Source organism: Elephas maximus, chromosome 1 (assembly GCF_024166365.1).
Source record: "Elephas maximus indicus isolate mEleMax1 chromosome 1, mEleMax1 primary haplotype, whole genome shotgun sequence".
Taxonomy (NCBI): domain Eukaryota; kingdom Metazoa; phylum Chordata; class Mammalia; order Proboscidea; family Elephantidae; genus Elephas; species Elephas maximus.
Genome location: NC_064819.1, coordinates 79229607 through 79251949, shown reverse-complemented (window position 1 = coordinate 79251949; position 22343 = coordinate 79229607). Strand labels below are relative to the sequence as shown.

At 38.4% G+C, this 22343-nt stretch overlaps 1 pseudogene; it reads left to right on the top strand.

Annotated features, from left to right (window-relative positions):
• Positions 1-17119: 17119 nt before the first annotated feature.
• LOC126061545 (putative olfactory receptor 2B8) lies at positions 17120-18089 on the top strand (annotated as a pseudogene).
• The last annotated feature ends 4254 nt before the right edge of the window (positions 18090-22343 follow it).

Here is a 22343-nt window from a genome sequence, read left to right as displayed (position 1 = left end):
ACTGTCAACTATGTGTTGGACCATGTAATGAGTCTGACACACTGAGTCCATGGCAAGCATTGATATTTAAATGAGAAAATTTGTCCAAATATTTGTCCAACTACATATGAACCATCCTGCTTAGAAAGCGATCAGACACATACCACATAGAATTCATTAGATGGAGGTATACTATCCTATCTCTGTAAGACTCAAATTAAAAATATATGAACTTACTTTGTATATATAAAAAGATAAGCCTCCAAAAATAAATTACAGGGAGATTATGAGCAACATAGGAAAATATTTACAAACAAGTTTAAAATCGGAACACAGAAAGTATAATAGATTACATAATAGGTATAAATACATGTCTGCCACCTTCTAAAACAAGAATTGCCCCATTTCCCTTCTTAAAGCCTTCCAGTGAGTTTTCATTCCCTTCAATCCAATTCCAAATTCTTTATCATGGCATGCAAGTTTCTTCACGAATCCTTTCTTACCTTTCTAGCCTTATCTCTTGCCATGATGAGTTTCTCACCCTTAGAATTTTCTGGCACACACTGCAATTTTATGTCTATATAGCTTTTCTCCTTCTGGAATTTTCTGACCACTGTATATAAAGATTCCTTCCAAAAACTCTCTAGCACATTGCCCTGTTTTTTGTCTTCATGTCACTGACCACCATGTGGAATGTACTTGTTTCCTAAAAATATTTCCCACTTATTAGTTTTCTAACTTTCACCAGTAAAATGTAAGCTCCATGGGGTAGGAAATTTGTCTTTTGTCGCTATGAGTCGGAATCAACTCGATGGCACTGGGTATCTTTCTTCTTATCATTTTATACACGATATAGGCATATTTCAGAGACATTGCAGGTTCAGTTCCAGACCACTGCAATAAAGTGAATATTGCAATAAAACAAGTCACATGAATTTTTTTGGTTTAGTCTATTAAGCATGCAATAGCATTATGTCTAAAAAAAAACAAAGTACATACCTTAATTAAAAAATACTTTATTGCTAAAAAAATGCTAACCATCATCTGAGCCTTCAGTGAGTTGTAATCTTTTTTGCTGGTGGAGGGTCTTGCCTTGATGTTGATGGCTGCTGACTGATCAGGGTGGTTTGCTGAAGGTTGGAGTGGCTGTGGCAATTTCTTAAAATAAGGCAATAATGAAGTTTGCCCCATTGATTGACTCTTCCTTTCATGAAAGATTTCTATGCAGCATGCAGTGCTGTTTGGTAGCATTTTACCCACGATGTAGCTTCTTTCAAAATGGAGCCAATTCTCTCAAACTCTGTCGCTGCTTTATGAATTATGTAAAATTCTCAATCCTTTCGTGTCACAACGTCTTCATCAGGAGCAGATTTCATCTCAAGAAACCACTTTCTTTGCTCGTCCATAAGAACAACTCTTCATGTGTTAAAGTTTTGTCATGAGATTGCCTCAATTCAGTCACACCTTCAGGCTCCACTTCCAATTGTAATTATCTTGCTATTTTCACCACATCTGCAGTTACTTCCTCCACTGAAGTCTTGAGGGTTGGAATGAACTTCTTCCAAATTCCTGTTAATGTTGATATTTTGACTTCCTCCCATAAATCATGAATGTTCTTAATGGCACCTAGAATGGTGAATCCTTCCCAGAAGGTTTTCAATTTACTTTGCCCAGATCCATCAGAAAAATCACCATCTATGGGTTTCCAAGGAGCTATATAGCCTTATGAAATGTATTTCTTAAATAATAAGATTGAAAGTTGAAATTACTCCTTGATCCATAATCTGCAGAATGGATGCTGTGTTAGCAGGCAGGAAAACAAGATTAATCTCCATCAAAGCTCTTGGGTGACTAGGTGCATTGTCAATGAGCAGTAATATTTTGAAAGGAATCTTTTTCTGGGCAGTGGATCTCAACAGTGGTCTTAAAATATTCAGTAAACCATGTTGTAAACAGATGTGCTGTCATCCAGACTTTTCTTCCACTTACAGAGCACGGACAGAGTAGATTTAGCATAATTCTTAAGGGTCCTAGAATTTTCTGAATGGTAAATGAGCATTGGCTTTCACTTAAAGTCAGCAGGTGCATTAGCTCCTAACAAAAGAGTCAGCCTGTCCTTTGAAGCTTCGAAGCCTGACATGGACTTCTCCTCTCTAGCTATGAAAGGTCTAGGTGGCATCTTCTTCCAGTATAGGGCTGTTTCATCTACACTGAAAATCTGTTGTCTAGTGTAGGCACCTTCATCAGTTATCTTAGCTAGATCTTCTGGATAACCTGCTGCAGCTTATATGTCAACACTTGCTGCTTCGCCTTGCACTTTTATGTTATGGAGACGGCTTCTTTTCTTTAACCCCATGAACCAACCCCTGCTAGCCTCAGGCTTTTCTTCTGTAGCTTCCTAACCTCTCTCACAGGGTTCAAGAAGGTTAGGGTCTTGCTCTGGATTAGGCTTTGGCTTAAGGGAATGTTGTGGCTGGTGTGATCTTCTATCTAGGTCACTAAAACTTTTTCCATATCAGCAATAGGGCTGTTTCACTTTCTTATCATTTGTGTGTTCACTGGAGTAGCACTTTTAATTTCCTTCAAGAGGTTTCCTTTTGCATTCACAACTTGGCTAACTGTGTGGTGCAAGACGTCTAGCTTTCGCCTTGTCTTGGCTTTCAACATGCCTTCCTCACTAAACTTAATCATTTCTAGCTCTTGTTTTAAAGTGAGAGACATGTGACTCTTCATTTCACTTGAACACTTAGAGGCCAGTGTAGGGTTTTAATTGGCCTAATTTCAACATCATCATGTCTCAGGGAATAGGGAGCCCTGGTTAGAGGGAGAGAGGTGAGGGACTGGCTGTTTGATGGAGCAGTTAAATCACACACATTTATTGATTAAGTTTGCCTTCTTATATGGGCCCCAAAATAATTACAAGAGTAGTATCAAAGACACTGATCACAGATCACCATAAAAGATATAATAATAATGAAAATTTTGAAATATTGTGAGGATTACCAAAATGTGACACAGAGACATAAAGAGAGCATATGCTATTGGAAATGTAGTACTGATAGACTTGCTCAAGGCAGAGATGCCAGAAACATTCAGTTTGTAAAAAATGCAATATCTGCAAAGCTCAATAAAGAGAAGTATACTAAAACAAGGTAGGCCTCTACTGACATACAGCACTATTGTGTATGTGCATGTGCATGTGTATGTGTACATGTATTGTAATAAATGATTAAAAGAAAGAGAGAGAGAGGGGGAAAAAAAAGGAAGGAGGGAAGAAAGAAAGAACTTATTATAGGCTCAGGAAGTTTTTTATATCACGAGGTAGAACAGAAATTGTGCCCTCAAAGTATAGTTTGTAGGAATTTTATCTTAGACCATATAATGTTTATCTATATATTTATATATCTACTCCTCACTTATCAACTATCTCATTATCTGACATTTCACATTTATGACCATAGTAAAAAATCTACTATCCTACTATTTTGTGGATTAATGATGTACATCCAGCAGTAACTAATGCTGAAGTTCAAGGCAAGAGTAACTCTGGCTGTGATGGTTAAGGTTTTGTGTCAACTTGGTTAGGCCACAATTTTCAGTGGTTTGGCAGTTATGTAATCATGTCATTTGGCTGTTATGTAATGATGTGGTCATCCTGTATTTTGGGATCTGACGTGGTCATCCTCCATTTTTGCATAACTCCAATTACACATAACAAACTAGTCTTTGGAACCTAACCTCGTTGATAAGTAAGGAGTGGATGTATATTTGTTTTGTTTTCATAACTCATTCTTGTTTGTAGGATTTTGGAGAGCCCATGGACTGAATCATATTCATCTTTGGGTAGGGAAACACAGCTTTATAAGCAGTGATTTATATTTGCCTAAGAATATAGAATGAAAATTTTTTGGAGGCAAAGGAAATGAGCTTCAAGTCAGAGGATTCAACACATGTATGATTCTATTATTGGTTCTCAATTTCACTGTCTTGTATCTAAGCTAAATGGATGAAGAGTCTGGTGGTAGAAACTCAAGGAAATGGTGGGACCACATTTTCAGTGACTGAATAACGAAGTGTGAAGTTCAATGGAAGAAAGAAGCATTCCATACAAGTACATGCAAAATGGAGAAAAGCATAGGTACCTTGGACTCCAGAGAACACAGAGCTGCCTGGCATTAGCAGCTGAGGGAATCAATGTCCTGACATTGGTGTTACTTTTCTCAAAGTGGTTATTGGCAGAAAAATAATGATGAGTGGCCTATGTCAAAGGGAAGGAAAATGGGAGTATTCTATCCATCAGAGAGTAGGCAGAAAGGTCATGTGAGACCCTTTTAGGAGTCTCAGAAATCATTAAAATAGAGAGGCAGAGCAAAGGTGGCAATATAGACAGATGCTTCCGATGAGCCCTCTTACAACAAAGACCTGAAAAAAACAAGTGAAATGAGTATATTTATGACAAGCTAGGAGCCCTGAACATCAAAGGCAAGGCTAGAAAATGAACCGAGAGGCAGGGGGGAAAGAGATGGTTCAGAAGCAGAGAGGACTTACTGGACCTGAATCGTGGGGAGCCTTCAGGCACTATTCCTGGAAGTGGCTGTGGCAGGCTGGTACTAGTATTCAGCCACAGTTTCCTCAGGGAGAAGTAGTGAGACACACAGCCTACTCACACCTCTGGAAGAACAGTGTTCTCAGCAAAAGCTAAGTACCTGCGTATATTTTACTGCATCCCCCACCCCTAAGCCGGCTTCAGAGGTTGTTGATTTCCCTGGGCCTGAGAAAGGCCCTGTTGAGTACCTAGAGCCAGCCTCCAGGCCCTGGAGAAGGAATAAATTCACAATTGGGGGAAAAAATAATTTGCCAGCTCCACTAACTGGGGGAGCTCAGGATAGAAGCAGCTCCTGCCCAGGCATAAATGGTCCATGGACTTTGAGTACCTTTCCCCTCTGCATGGACCTTTATGGGCCTATTTCAGGAGAATAGGCCCTTGTTGACAGACTACAACTGTTTCAGCTGTGCAGTGGAGAGGTGGGTGTCTGAAGTTTGACACTGCTTTGCCTATTAAACAGGGTATTCACCTACCCACATCAGGGGCCTAAGGACTGGTGGCTTCACTCAGGTTACCCAGCCACCCATGACAGGGGTCCAAGGATAACTGGTAACTCCCAGTCTTTACAACCAAAAACATTGGGTGCCCATGGTGTCTGCAGAATCCATTCACCTGTATGCTCTAGGGAACAGGGACATGCTTTTCTCAGATACTCTTGGGGGATGATTCTCAGCCCCCTTCCTTATTCAGAGCAACACCCTGCTGCAACCAGATTTCGGTACCTGCACCAATCACCCCCTCCCCCTAAGACTTTAGGACAGAGCCTGTACCACACACTTGATGATCAGCTACCTGGACACCTGAGCTGACTTCATACAAGAAAAGTGCATGGACTCCTATACGGATATACCTGATAACAGCTCTAGCCATGTGGAGACAGGACGTCAGAGCTCCACAGCAAAAATAATCAAGCTAGCATACTCAAGCAACCCATTTGGGCATATGAAAACAAAAGAAAAGCAAAAAGCTATGGTACAGTAAGCAAACATAAAATAAACTAATACAATAACTTATCGATGGCTTGGAGACAATAGTCAATATCAAGTCACATAAAGAAACAGAGCATGATTGCCTCAGCAAGCTCTCAAAATAAAGATTCAAGGGATCTTCTAGATGAAAGTGCCTCCCTGGAATTACTGAGAGGCAGAGTATGAAAGATTAATATCTAGAACCCTTCAAGACATGAGGAAAGAAATCAGGCAATATGCAGAACAAGCCAAGGAACACAAAGGTAAAGCAGTTGAAGAAATTAAAAAGATTACTCAGGAACATAATGAAAAATTTCATGAGCTGGGAAAATCCATAGACAGATAAAAAAAAATATAGTAATCAGAAATTCAGAAGATTAACAATAAAATTACAAAATTAGAAAACTCAATAGAAAGTCAGAGAAGCAGAACTGAGCAAGTAGAAGGGAGAATTTCTGAACTTGAAGATAAATCACTTGGCACCAATATATTTGAAGAAAAATCAGATAAAAGAATTTAAAAAAATGAAGAAACCTTAAGAATCATGTGGGACTCTATCAAGAGAAATAACCTATGAATGTTTGGAGTTCCAGAACAGGGAGAGATAACAGAAAACACAGAGAGAATTGTTGAAGATTTGTTGGCAGAATATTTCCCTGATATCATGAAAGATGGGAAGATATCTATCCAAGATGCTTATCGAACTCCACATAAGGTAGATGTTAAAAGAAAGTCACCAAGACATATTATAATCAAACTTGCCAAAACCAAAGAAAAAGAGAGAATTTTAGGAGCAGATAGGGATAAATGAAAAGTCACCTACAAAGGACAGTCAATAAGAATAAGCTTGGACTACTCGGCAGAAACCATGCAGGCAAGAAGACAATGGGATGGGTTATATAAAAAATTGAAGGAAAAAAATTACCAGCCAAGAATCATATATCTAGCAAAACTGTCTCTGAAATATGAAGGTGAAATTAGGGCATTTTGAGATAAACAGAAGTTTAAGGAATTCATAAAAAAAAAAAAGCAAAACTACAAGAAATACTAAAGGGAGTTCTTTGGTTAGAAAATCAATAATATTAGGTATCAACCCAAGACTAGAACACCGGGCAGAGCAATCAGATGTCAACCGAGACAGGGAAATCACAAAAATAAATCAAGATAAAAAAACGCTCAAAACAGGGAAACAGCGATGTTATTACATAAAAGAAGACAACATTAAAACAATAAAGAGGGACTAAGAAATGTACTCAGAGATCTTTCATATGGAGAGGAAGAGAAGGCGATACAAAGAAATAAAAGTTTGGTTTAAATTTAGAAAAATAGGGGTAAATAATAAGGTAACCAGAAAGGAGAGAAGCTATCCTACACATCGAAATAAAGTACAAGAAAAAAATAGAGACTCAGCAGAAACAAAATCAACAACGAATATGAGGAAAATATAAAGAGAATCTACTCAGCACAAAAAATTAAGTGGGAAAGAGAAACTGTCAACAGCACACAAAAAAAGACGTCAAAATGATAGCACTAAATTAATTCCTATCCATAATTATGCTGAATGTAAATGGAGTAAATGCACCAATAAAGAGACAGAGAGTGGCAGAATGGATTAAAAAATACGATTTGTTTATATGCTGCCTACAAGAGAAACGCCTTAAACTTAGAAACACAAGCAAACCAAAACTCAAAGGACAGAAAAAATGTATCAAGCAAACGGCAATCAAAAAAGAGCAGGAGTGGCAATATTAATTTCTGACAAAATAGACTTTAAGGTTAAATCCATCTGAAAGGATAAGGAAGGACACTATATAATGATTAAAAGGACAATATACCAGGAGGATATAACCATATTAAGTATTTATGCACCCAATGACAGAGCTGCAAGATAAATAAAACAAGCTCTATGAACATTGAAAAGTGAGATAGACAGCTCCACAATAATAGTAGGAGACTTCAACACACCACTTTCGGTGAAGGACAGGACATCCAGAAAGAAGCTCAATAAAGACACAGAAGATCTAAATACCACAATCAACCAACTCGACCTCATAGATATATACAAAACACTGTACCCAACAGCAGCCAAGTATACTTTCTATTCTAGTGCACATGGAACACTCTCTAGAATAGACCACATATTAGGTCCTAAAGCAAGGCTTAGCAGAATCCAAAACATTGAAATATTACAAAGCATCTTCTCTGACCATAAGACCATAAAAGTAGAAATCAATAATAGAAAAAGCAGGGAAAAGAAATCAAACACTTGGAAACTGAACAATACCCTGCTCAAAAAAGACTGGATTATAGAAGACATTAAGGATGGAATAAAGAAATTCATAGAATCCAATGAGCATGAAAACACTTCCTATCAGATCCTTTGGGACACAGCGAAAGTAGTGCTCAGAGGTCAATTTATATCAATAAGTGCACACATCCAAAAAGAAGAAAGGGCCCAAATCAAAGAATTATCCCTACAACTTGAACAAATGGAGAGCAACCAAAGAAATCCTCAGGCACCAGAAGAAAACAAATTATAAAAAATTAGAGCAGAACTAAATGAGATAGAAAACAGGAAAACAATTGAAAGAATTAACAAGACCAAACACCGGTTCTTTGAAAAAATCAACAAAATTGATAGACCATCGGCCAAACTGAAGAAAGAAAAACAGGAGAGAAAGCAACTAACCTGAATAAGGAATGAGAGGGGTGATATTACAACAGGCCCAACTGAAATTAAAAGAACCATATCAGATTACTACAAAAAATTGTACTCCAACAAATTTGAAAACCTAGAAGAAATGGATGAATTCCTAGAAACACACTACCTACCTAAACTAACCCAAACAGAGGTAGAACAACTAAACAGACATATAAGAAAAGAAGAGATTGAAAAGGTAATCAGAAAGCTCCCAATAAAAAAAAGTCCGGGCCCGGACAGCTTCACTGCAGAGTTCTACCAAACTTTCAGAGAAGAGTTAACACCACTGCTACTAAAGGTATTTCAGAGCATAGAAAAGGATGAATACTCCCAAACTCATTTTATGAAGCCAGCATATCCCTGATACCAAAACCAGGTAAAGACACCACAAAAAAAAAAAAAGAAAATTACAGACTATATCCCTATAGGGTCGCTATGAGTTGGAATCGACTCAACGGCACTGGGTTTTTTTGGGACCCCTCATGAACTCAGATGCAAAAATCCTCAGCAAAATTCTAACCAACAGAATTCAACAATATATCAAAAAAATAATTCACCATGACCAAGTGGGATTCATACCAGGTATGCAGGGAAGGTGCAACGTTAGAAAAACAACTAATGTAATTCATCGTAGAAATAAAACAAAAGACAAGAATCAGAGGATTTTATCAACTGATGCAGAAAAGGCATTTCACAGAGTTCAACACCCATTCATGATAAAAACTCTCAGCCAAATAGGAATAGAAGGAAAATTCCTCAACCTGATAAAGGGCATTTATACAAAGCCAATAGCCAACATCACCTAAATGGAGAGAGCCCGAAATCATTCCCCTTGAGATCGGGAACCAGACAAGGATACCCTTTATCACCGCTCTTATTCAACATTGTGTTGGAGGTCCTAGCCAGAACAATCAGGCTAGAAAAAGAAATAAAGGGCATCCAGATTGGAAAGGAAGAAGTCAAAATATCTCTATTTGCAGATGACATGATCTTATGCACAGAAAACCCTAAGAAATCCTCAACAAAACTACTGAAACTAATAAAAGAGTTCAGCAGAGTATCAGGATACAAGATAAACTACAAAAATCAACTGCATTCCTCTACAACAACAAAAAGAACATGGAAGAGGAAATCACCAAATCAATATCAATTACAGTAGCCCCCAAGAAGATAAAATACTTAGGAATAAATCTTACCAGAGTTGTAAAAGACTTATACAAAGAAAACTACAAAACACTTCTGCAAGAAACCAAAAGAGATCTGCATAAGTGGAAAAACATACCTTGCTCATGGATAGGAAGACTTAACGTTGTAAAAATGTGTATTCTACCAAAAGCCATCTATAGTTACAATGCAATTCCGATCCAAATTCCAACGACGTTTTTTAATGAGATGGAGAAACAAATCACCAACTTCATATGGAAGGGAAAGAGGCCCCGGATAAGTAAAGCATTGCTGAAAAAGAAGAACAAAGTGGGAGGCCTCACTCTACCTGATTTTAGAACCTATTTTACCACCACAGTAGTCAAAACAGCCTGGTACTGGTACAACAACAGATACATAGACCAATGGAACAGAATTGAGAATCCAGACATAAATCCATCCACGTATGAGCAGTTGATATTTGACAAAGGCCCCAAATCAGTTAAATGGGGAAAAGACAGTCTTTTTAACAAATGTTGCTGGCATAACTGGATATCCATCTATTTGCAAAAAAATGAAACAAGACCCATACCTTAGTCCATGCACGAAAACGAGCTCAAAATAGATCAAAGATCTAAATATAAAATCTAAAAAGATAAAGATCATGGAAGAAAAAAGTAGTGACAACTTTAGGAGCCCTAATACAGGACATAAACCGTATATAAAACATTACTAACAATGCAGAAGAAAAAGTAGATAACTGGGAGCTCCTAAAAATCAAACACCTACCCTGATCCAAAGACTTCACCAAAAGAGTAAAAAGCTTACCTACAGACTGGGAAAAAGGTTTTAGCTATGACATTTCTGATCTAAAAAGCTTACCTACAGACTGGGAAAAAGGTTTTAGCTATGACATTTCTGATCAGAGCCTGATCTCTAAAATCTACGTGATACTGCAAAAACTCAACAACAAAAAGACAAATAACCCAATTAAAAAATAGGCAAAAGATATGAACAGGCACTTCACTAAAGAAGACATTCAGGTAGCTAACAGATGCATGAGGAAATGCTCACAATCATTAGCCGTTAGAGAACTGCAGATCAAAACTACAATGAGATTCCATCTCAATGCAACCAAGCTGGCATTAATCCAAAAAACACAAAATAATGAAAGTTGGAGAGGTTGTGGAGAGACTGGAACACTTACACACTGCTGGTGGGAATGTAAAATGGTTCAACCACTTTGGAAATCGATTTGGTGCTTCCTTGGGTGGGGTTAAAAAGCTAGAAGTAGAACTACCGTATGATCTGGCAATCGCACTCCTTGGAATAGATCCTGGAGAAATAAGAGCCTTTACATGAACAGATATATGCACACCCACGTTCATTGCAGCACTGTTTACAATAGCAAAAAGATGGAAGCAACCAAAGTGCCCATGGATAAATAAATTATAGTATATTCACACAATGGAATACTATGCATTGATAAAGAACAGTGATGAATCTGTGAAACATTTCATAAGATGGGGGAATCTGGAAGGCATTATTGCTGAGTGAAATTATTTGCAAAAGGACAAGTATTGTATAAGATCACTATTACAAGAACTCGGGAAATAGTTTAAACAGAGAAGAAAATGTTCTTTGATGGTTGCGAGACGGGGGAGGGAGGAAAGGGAAGGAGAGGGCTATTCACTAATTAGATAGTAGATAAGAACTATTTTAGGTGAAGGGGAAGACAACACACAATACAGGCAAGGTCAGCACAACTGGACTAAATCAAAAGCAAAGAAGTTTCCTGAATAAACTGAATGCTTCGAAGGCCAGCGTGTGGGGGAGAGGGGTGGGGATGGGGGGTGAAATGGGACCGGAAGGGAGTTTGGGCACCATGGTTCCAGGGGACATCTAAGCCAATTGGCATAATAAAATCTGTTAAGAAAACATTCTGCATCCCACTTTGGAGAGTGGAGTCTGGGGTCTTAAATACTAGCAAGCGGCCATCTAAGATGCCTCAATTGGTCTCAACCCACCTGGAGCAAAGGAGAATGAAGACCACCAAGGACACAAGGTAATTATGAGCCCAAGAGACAGAAAGGGCCACATAAACCAGAGACTACATCAGCCTGAGACCAGAAGAACTAGATGGTGCCTGGCTACAACCAATGGCTGCCCTGACAGGGAACACAACAGAGAACCCCTGAGGGAGCAGGAGAGCAGTGGGATGCAGACCCCAAATTCTTGTAAAAAGCCCAGACTTAATGGTCTGACTGAGACTCGAAGGACCCCAATGGTCATGGCCCCCAGACCTTCTGTTAGCTCAGTACAGGAACCATTCCCAAAGCCAACTCTTCAGACAGGGATTGGCCTGGACAATGGGATAGAAAAAGATGCTGGTAAAGAATGAGCTTCTTGGATCAAGTAGACTCTTGAGAGTAAGTTGGCATCTCCTATCTGGAGGGGAGATGAGAGGGCAGAGGCGCTTAGAAACTGGAGGAATGGACACAAAAAGAGAGAGGGGAAAGAGCAGGCTGTTTCATTAGGGGAAGAGCAATTAGGAGTATATAGCAAGGTGTGTGTAAATTTTTGTATCTGAGACTGACTTGATCTGTAAACTTTCACTTAAAGCAAATAAAACCTTAAAAAAATCAATAACTTTCCACAGCAGCAGATCTTGATATAGTAGGGTAAATAACCGCCTGCTGGTAAATACCACTCTTGGGCCGACAGGCTGATATGGTCTCTGGAAACACAGGTTAGAGTTGTGTCACATCACTTGGCACAGCTGCTGCCACATAGTGGGCACTCAAGAAGTTTGGAAGCAGTACAGACAGGTGACGATACTTTGGGCACAAAACTATAAACATCAGTGTCTCAAGGTGGTGGCAATGATGACAGCAGTAGGAAAAGTCATTACTCCTCCCCTTCAATTTTTCATGAGATAAAATTATTTTCACTGCTGGGAACATTATAAAACAATCAGAAGTAGATGAAATCAGCTGAGTAAAGTCTATAAATGTATTAAAAAATCACAAATCTTTCATCAATTTAGAAAAAATATGAAGTCAAGATTTACCACTATCAAGTAATCTATGTCATGCTAAATGTTTTCATCGTTTCTTAATCCTTACAACTCTATAATGTAGGTCACATATCCCAGTTATGTAGACACTGAGTTTTAGCAGAGACATAATCTCAATTAACCTTTCTTGATCTAAAATCTAGCCCACTTTTCACTAAACCATCAGACCATCTAGGATTTCACATCTTTATCTCCCATTAACTAATTAATTAATTCCACAAAAGGTTAGTAAGCACCTAGTATATGTAAGGCAATGTCTGACGACTTTGCATGGGGCTTGCACTTGTCTTGCTTGTCTAAGTAAACAAATGCTTTCTCCTCATTTCTCCAAACCTACTCACTCCCCACGGCACTTACCAGGTATTCATACAAGGGGCCTTCTGGGCAGAGGCTTTGATTTCCAGGAGTCACTCAGAGGTGATGGGAAAAATAAAAAAGTGCAAAATCTGTCTTCCAGAGTGTGTGGGCGCGGGGATGGATTATCCAATAAGCCAGGCACACGGAGTTACTTGTGCTTACTTACTAATCTCTAGTGGCCGATTTCTCCTGTTTTTCACCACAATATCCATTTGAAATTGGCCACTGCAGATTATTAGCTGTCAAGTCGATTCTGACTCACAGCTACACTATGGTACAGGGTAGAACTGTCCCATAGAGTTTCCAAGGAGCGCCTGGTGGATTCAACTGCCAACCTTTTGGTTAGCAGCTATAGCTCTTAACCATTATGCCACGAGGGTTTCCATAAAGGAAGGTATTCTGATGGGAAATAAACACATAGAAATATGTTCAACATCATTAGCCGTTAACCCAAAAAAACCAAACCCAGTGCCATTGAGTAGATTCTGACTCATAGTGACCCAATAGGACAGAGTAGAACTGCCCCATAGAGTTTCCAAGGAGTTCCTGGCCGATTCGAACTGCTGACCCTTTGGTTAGGAGCCTTAGCACTTAACCACTACACCACCAGGGTTTCCCATTAGCCATTAAACATGCAAATTTAAACCATGATGTGATATCACTACACACTTACTTGAACAGCTACTATAAAAAAACAGTGCATACTTTGCTTACCGTAAGCCAGCGCATACCTGCTCACAGGTTAATCCACCCCCATACAGGAATGAGTCGCCGGATGATTCTTGGAATGTAGAAACAGTGAGAACCAGGGTGAGCAGAGGGCTTCCCACATTTAAATGTGTATTTCCTTTGCAGTCCCTGGGAACCCAAGCTTAACAAGCTTCCTCAGCTCTAGCAATAATTGTTTCATCCCCCTTGTGGGTTTCCCAACTGCAATGCTAGGGATAATGCACCTGGCAGACAATCCCCCAGAGAAAATCAAGAAATTAAACACCTGGAAGTTGTTCACAGGCTTCCAAGGAGGTTTATTACAGACCTCCTCACTTCCTCCCAAGAGGATCCCAAACAACAAAAATCAAACATTACAACAATAAAAAAATAACCTTTTCAGAAATGAATTATTTCTTCCTTAATAGAGTCGATCCATTCTGCAAATAGAGGTTTGCCTTCTCTGCCTGCAGCACTCTTTGAGCAACACCATCCTAGGGCTTACATATGCCTGCTATCTCAACGGTGCCTCAGATTCGAGACCCATTTTGTGGCAAAGAAGGTGAGACAAAGGGCACATGATCACAGAATTGACTGGTCTTGCCATATACTCCGTCACCCAGCCTAAGAAAACAGTGGAATAGCCTCTCAAAGGCTAAGCTAATCTACCAGGTTGGGGCTAACTCTCACAGGATTTGGGATGCTGTATTCCAAGATGCTATATATGCATAAAACAAATGGCCAATACATGGTGCTGTGTCCCTAATTACTACATATGATGCTGTGTCCCCAACTGCTATAATGTATGAGTCCAGGAACCAGAGGGTGTGTCTTAGCTTTTTCTCTGTAACCAGTCAAAAAAGAAATCAAACCCATTGCTGTCGACTAGGTTCTGACTGGTGGCAACCCTATAGGACAGGGTAGAACTGCCCCATAGGGTTTCCAAGACTTTAATCTTTATGGAAGCAGACTACCACATCTTCTGCAGAGTGGCTGGTGGGTCCAAACCGTCAACCTTTCAGTTAGCAGATGAGCCCTTAACCACTATACCACCAGGGCTTCTTTCTGTGTAACAAACCTCCCTAAAACTTAGAGGCTTAAGACATGAACCATCTATTTACTCATAATTACGTGAGTCAGTAATTTGTGGTAAGCTGAGCTGGGTGGTTCTCACGTAGACTCTTTGGATACACTCATGTGCTTGCAGTGAGCTGTTAGGTCAGTTTGGGCCTGACTGGTATAGGATAGCTGTAGTTGGAATGGTGTGTATCTGCTCAGTGTCGTTTGTTGTCCTCCAGTAGGGTGGCCTGGTCTTGTTCATTTGCTGGAGGTAGGTTTCCATGAAAAAGGGAGTAGAAACAGTTAAAACTTCTTAAGGCCTAGGCTGAAAACTGGCACAAAGTCACTTCCACTGCATTTTATTGTCCAAAGCAAGACACAAGACCAATTCAGTTCAAGAGGTGGGAAATGACTCTGTGTCTTGAAGAGAAGCACTTCAAAGTTACATTGTAAAAGGCAGGGATTCAGTGAAGGGTAAAGAATTGTGCCATTTTTGCAATCAATCAAGGAAAGAAGTAGGAATGATTTATTTTACCATTACTCCCAGTGATATGCTTTTGACATTTGTGCTTCTCATCCCTGTAACCCTAATCTCTGCCAGATTTGAAGTCTTGATTCCATGAAAGAAAATGTACCCATCAGAGAACACAGCAATTGTTCAACTAAATTTGAAGCTGGCCACTCTGGGTTCCTCATGCCAAAGAACCAACTACCATAGAAAAGGATTATTATATTGGAGGAGGATAATTAAGGTTCTATGATTATCGCTACACTTGAGGTTGTTATTGTTATTAGCGGCCATCAAGTTGGCCCCCTATTCACGGTGACCCCATGCACATTGGGATTTGACCATTGTGACCTACGTGGTTTTCACTGGCTGATTTTTTGGAAGTAATGTCCAGGTCTTTCTCAGTCTGTCTCAGTTTGGAAAAGGAGCTCCCCTAAAATCTGCTCAATATCACAGCAACATGTAAACCTCCACTGACGGACTAGTGCTTGCTGTGCTTGAGGTGGATTGGCCAGGAATTGAACTTGGGTATCCTGCATGGAAGGTGAGAATTCTACCACTGAATCATCGCTGCCCTCCATGTGAAGTTAGGAAGGAGTATATCCAGAACCCAGAGAGTAAGTGTGGAATTATAGCAACCATGGCCCTACAAGAGTAAGGTGAATAATGGCATAGTTCCCTTGAGGGTAAATATCTGGACCACTTCCCCAAGCAAGCAACACAGGCTAACCAAATGATGGCTGAAGAGAAATGAAATCCGTTATGGGTATACAGCATCTGAACAGCTGCAGTCCTTGAAGAGGACTCTGTGATTGGTTATACACGAGGGAATCTTAGTGATAACAAGGGTAGACTGTTTCAGAGCTTGGGGTTTCCATGGGATGGCTGGTGGATTAGAACTGCCGATCTTTTGGTTAGCAGTGGAGCTCTTAACCACTGCACCACTTGGGTTCCATATTGCCCATAGAATCCTTCAATATTGCAACCCCAGGTTTGAAGTTTTTCTTCAGTCTTTCAGCTTGAGATGTGCCGAGTGCGTTCTTGCCTTTTGGTTTTCTGACTTCAGGTCTTTTCACAATTCATTGTAATACTTTGTCTTTTCGAGCAACCCTTTCAAATGTACTGTTCAGCTCTTTTACTTCATTATTTCTTCCTTTTGCTTTAGCTACTCTACATTCAAGAGTAAGTTTCAGAGTCTCTTCTGACAACCATTTTGGTCTTTTCTTTCTTTCCTGTCTTTTTAATGACCTTTTGCTTTCTTCATGTATGGCATCCTTGATGTCATCCTGCAACTGGCCTGGTCTTCTGTCATTAGTGTTCAATGCATCAAATTAATTCTTGAGATGGTCTCTAAATTCAGGTGGGATATACTCAAGGTTGTACTTTGGCTCTCATGGCCTTGTTTTAATTTTCTTCAGCTTCAACTTGAGCTTTCATATGAGCAATTGATGGTCTTTTCTGCTGCAGGTCCCTGGTCTTGTTCTGACTGATGTTATTGAGCTCCTTCATCATCTCTTTCCCCAGATGTAGTCGATTTGATTCCTGTGTATTCCATCCAGCGAGGGCCATGTGTATAGTCACTATTTATGTTGTTGAAAAAATGTGTTTCCAATGAATATGTCATAAGTCTTGCAAAATTCTATCCTGTGACCTCTGGCGTTGTTTCTATCACCAAGGCTTTATTTCCCAACTACTGATCCTTTGTCTTTGTTTCCAACTTTCACTTTCCAATCACCAGTAATTATCAATGCATCTTGAATGCAAATTTGATCAATTTCAGACTGCAGATGTTGGTAAGAAGCTTCAATTTCTTTGTCTTTGGCACTTGTGTTTGGTGCATAATTTGAATAATAGTCATATTAACTGGTCTTCCTTGTAGGTGTATGTTTATCATCCTATCCCTGACAGCATTGTACTTCAGGATCGATCTTGAAATGTTCTGGGTTCATTCACCCCACTCTTTTTTTTATTCCTTTTTAAATTTGCTAAGGTGCTTTGTCATGACAGGAAACAAATGCTAACAAAGGAGGAACAGAAAAATGGAAGTTCTTTCACTGGATTTGTCTTATTGCGTTTCTCTGACAGACCTCACCTGGAGCTAGTTCTCTTTATCTTTTTTATCTTTATTTTGCTCGGAAACACACCATTTTATTGCCCGAACTGGGCCTAAGTTTTTACACCTCTATGTGCTTTTTTTCTCACCAACATAAGCTTTCTTGACCTGTGTTACACTTCCAGCATTGTCCCACAGCTACTGCAGGAACAGACAAATCTATCTTCTATCGTGGTTGTGTAGTTCAACTGTATATCTCTCTTGGTTTGGGATCTACAGAACACATTCTATTAGGGGTTATAGTATTTGACCATTATACAGCTGTTTGCAGGTCCCTCCACTACATAGTCATCCTGTACCCCTGTCTCTGTGCCCTGGTGGCTTCTGCTTCCTGGCTCATTTGTTTTGCCAACTATTTATTGTAGACAGTGCTCGTCCTCTTTTTACCATCTTGTGGGAGAAATATATTAGAACACTACTTGTGTGAGGTTTGTCCTTTGCTCAAACATGGCTGTGTTGACATCACTATGAATGAATCTGAACTCTTCTTTGTCGGTGTCATCATTCTTCTTATACCTATTGTCCTATTGTATTAATCATGTTCTCCTATGGTCAGATTGTCAGAGCCAACTTACTCATAAAGTCAGCGGCAGGGCAGAGAGAGGCATTTGGGACCTGTGGATCCCGCCTTACAACGGTTTCCCTGTTCTATGGCAGAGCCATCTAGGCTTATCTCTAGCCCAGCAACAGCTACTTTCAGGGTTAGAGCAACTTCATATCTCTCTTCTACACCACCATCACGCCCATGATCAATCCTCTCATATATACACTGTGGAACATGAATGTGAATGGTGCATTTAAGAAGATTCTTTGGAAGGCCTATAACTCCAGGTTGCTGGGGGAGAAAGATGCTTCAGTGGAAGGACTTTGAATGCCAGAGCCCCTAAGATGTGATATCCTCCCCATGTCATCAAAATTTCCCCTGACAACTCTCAAGGGCATTTCCTTAGCTAATTCTCTTAGGAAAATGAATGTTCAAAATCTAAGTTTACGGATTCAGTACAAGCTCCAGAGATGCTGATTCAGTATTCCTAGAGCATCTGTATTATTATTATTTTAAAAAAGCTTTACAAGTTTTTCTTATTTGCATCCTCATTTGAGGACTTTTTTCCATTTCTACTTACAGAAAGACATTTAACTACATGTCATAAAGTCACAGGCACAACAGGATTATGAAACCATTGAAGCTAGTAAGAATACTAACATTTTAGCATTTTTGAGGGATGTTAAATAGTATTCTAAAAGATTATATTTTTTTGACTGCATAGAATTCTGTTGTATACAGGAATTGTAATTTTCACCAGTACCCTGTCATTGAACATATAGACTTTAAAAAAAAAACATTTTATAATTAATTGGGTTATGAAAATTATCATGCATAGATTTTTTTGCAGGTATTGCTCATCATATCATTATAAGAAATTAAAGGAAGTGTAATTTTTTTCCAAAAAATATTTGATAAATATTGGTAAATTGTACTACAGACAGTTTATGTGATTTGGCCACAAATTTGCTGAATTTATAGCATTATTGCCTACAAGAAATATTTGATGGGCCAAAAATTATGTCATTTTTGTTATCTCAATTTTATTCTTAGATAGATTGAGGTATTTTTTTCTCTACTTCTAGGACATATGTAGGTGGGGCAAGTGCTTGTTCTTTTAAGAACTACCTGTTTTTCTTTGTGTATCTTTCTATTCAATTATTCATATTCTTACTAAGACTTTTTTATATTGAAGATTACAAACCACTGTCCATCAAATACGTACCAACTATTTTTCCCCAGTATGTTTCTTTTCTTTTTATTCATTATGAATTTTGGATTTAATATTTATGTGGTCACATTTATTGGTCTGTTTCTTAATGATTTGCTTCTTTAATGGTTAGAAAACTTTCAAAAGAGAATTAAGAAAAGTATACATACCTACTTCATTTGGTTCTTTTTTGAAAATAAGTATCTCTTTAGTCAATCTGGTTTGGTGTACATTGTGAGGAGCGAATTACCTTTTTGTGTGGTTAGTATTGGAATAGCATTTATTCAAATATCATTTATTTTCCATATATATCTGTTTTTGAATTTTAGATTATCTCCTTTTTCTTACTTGCCAGACTCTCATTGATAAGATTTGTAGCTTTAGTATAAATTCTAGAATTTGTAAGATTTTTTTGTTGTTGTCGGTTGCCCTAACAGAATGTTGCATAACAATGAAACATTGCTTGGTCCTGTGCCACCTTCATGATTGTTAGTATGTTTGAGTCCATTGTTGTGGTTATCGTGTCAATCCATCTCATGGAGTTTCTCTAGTTTTTGTTGGCCCTCTACTTTACCATATATGATGTCCTTTTCTATTGATTGGTCTTTCCTGATGACACATGCAAAGTAAGAAAGTCAATGAAGTCTTGCTGTCCTTACTACTAAGTAACATTCTGGTTGTATTTCTTCTAAGACTGATTTGTTCATTCCTTTGGCAATTGAGGCATATTCAGTATTCTTCACAACACCACAGTTTGAATGCATCAATTCTTCTACCTTCCTTTTTCATTATCCAATTTTGCATTCATATGAGGCAATTGAAAAGAGCGTGATTTGGGTCATGCACATCTTAATCATCAAAGTGACATCTTTACTTTGCAAAACTTTAAAGAGGTCTTTTGCAGCAAATTTGTCTGATGCAATACATTGTTTGATTTCTTGACTGCAGCTAATAAGATAAATTATTATGATGAAGTGTGCAAAGGCTTAGAGTTAAAAAATCAAAAGAGAAGAACTCAATGGGCATTGCTCAAACTGAAATAACTGAAGGAAAAAGCCTCAAGTTGTAATACTCAAGTTTTCTCTGGGTAGAAGTTGACTTTGGAAAAAAAAAAAAATTGGCAGATTAAAACCCATTGCTGTCAAGTCAATTCCCACTCATATTAACCCTATAAGACAGAGTAGAACTGCCCCACAGGATTTCCAAGTGTGTAGTCTTTATGATGGCACTGGGTTAGTCTTTACAGAAGCAGACTGTCACATCTTTCTCCCACATAGCTCCTGGTGGTTCCAGCCTCACACCTTTCAGTTAGCTGCTGAGCTCTTAGCCACTGTACCACCAGGGTTCTTTAATTGGCAGATCACACACACACGTACACACGCACATACACACACCCCTGTAGCCATCGAGTGGATCCTACTCATAGCGACCTGACACAACATTAAAAAAAAAAAAAAAATTTTTTTTAGGTCTCCCTTATTTCTATATTTTGGAGTTGTGAGTGTACCTTAAAAATAATTTTGACAGTTTCTAAAAAAAAACAAACCTTAGAGTTAAATTGGAATTGCATAAATCTATGACACAATTCCTGGAGAACTGGCAGCTTTGCAGTATTGTATCCATTTTGGATGTGATTCATCATTTATTTCCTTTGTTATGTGTTTATTAGAAAAGTTTTACATATCCTTATTAAGATAAACTAGTGTCTTGATATATTTTTAATTCCTTTTATTGTAACTGGAACATTTTTAAAACTTTTTAGTTCAGTATACTAATGAAAAAGTGTGTTTGTTTGTATTAGGCACACTCTTTAAACATTGTTTACAATATCCCAAATTTTCATTTTATTTTCTTGAATTTTCTAAATAGATAATCATGAAATGCACAAAATAAATGTTTGCTGATATTTTTGAGGCATTAAGTTTTGGTGGGTTTTTATGCAACAATAGGTAACCTGAAACCCAAGGTATATTTCCACATCCATGTCACCATTTCAAGGGATACCATATTTTTAATCAGGAAGATTCAGTTCTTGCCTTTATGAGATTTTTGAATGTTAATATCTTTAGCAGGAATTTTGCTAAGAATGCATTCAACTTTATATTTTATTCTACATATTATATGGGGCATAGTTGTTCACAGGTAGGATTCTCAACTCTCAATTTCTATGTGAGAGGCCCAGGTTCGATTCCCACCTAACACACCTCATGGGCAGTCACCATATATCTATTGTAATGTTGAATTGCTTCCAAAAATCATCCAATGAAAACCCTATGAATCACAATGCTTCTATCTGCAACTGATTATAGGATTGACCCAGGACTGGGCACAGTTTCTTCCAGTTGTGTATGGGGTTGCCATGAATTGGGGCTCACTCCACAGCAGCTAAAAAAACACATATTATGTATTATATAATATAATTATATATATATATATATATACATATTTGGAAACCCTGGTGACGTAGCGGTTAAGAGCTACAGCTGCTAAGCAAAATATTGGCGGCTCAAATCCAACAGGTAGTGCTTGAAAAATCTATGGGGCAGTTTTACTCTATCCTGGAGGGTTGCTATCAGTGGGAATCAACTTAATGGCAATGGGGTTATATATATATATATTTAATATATATAACCCCATATATATGTAATTTATGGTTTCTACATTCTTCTGGGCCTTGAGACAGAGTGGTCTTGCAACAGATACAGCATTTAGCAAGCTGGAAATGACAGCTAAGGCAAAGTATACATGTGATCAAGATTCTGTCTACACCCCTAACACATTACAGTATCCACATTAGTCACACATGAAATCAACACTCAAGAATCTCTATACATACTGATACAACAGAAATGCTTATTGTGTACCAGTAAGAAAACAGTTTTGAAGTACTATTTACCCCCCCAAATTGCCATTCTCCATTACTATTCAGCAACACTCTGATACTTATATCTAAAACATCATTTAAAAAATCCTTCAAATGAGTTTTTTTTTTTTTTTGGTGCAGAAAATATCAAGGTCTCATAAAGTCATAGGCTACTGTTCTGACTCAGCAACCATTCTTCTGCTTGCCAGAACACCCCAAAGTGCTGCAATGAAACAGATTTATTTCATTTAAGCACAAGTTTCAATGGCATTTGAATGTTTATACTTGGATATAAACTAAAGATTGTAAAGATCTCTGGGCCCCACCCTACAATTAAAAAAAAAAAATCACTTAAGAGACCAAACCCAAAAAGTTCAGTACTGTTCTGTACTGTTTTTCACATGGAATCTAGGAACTCTGACTCATCAAGTTACCCACGCTTTGTCTATTACAGACATAGTGTCGTGTGAATTGCCACCAAAATCACTAGGACTTGTTTCCTTTTGAA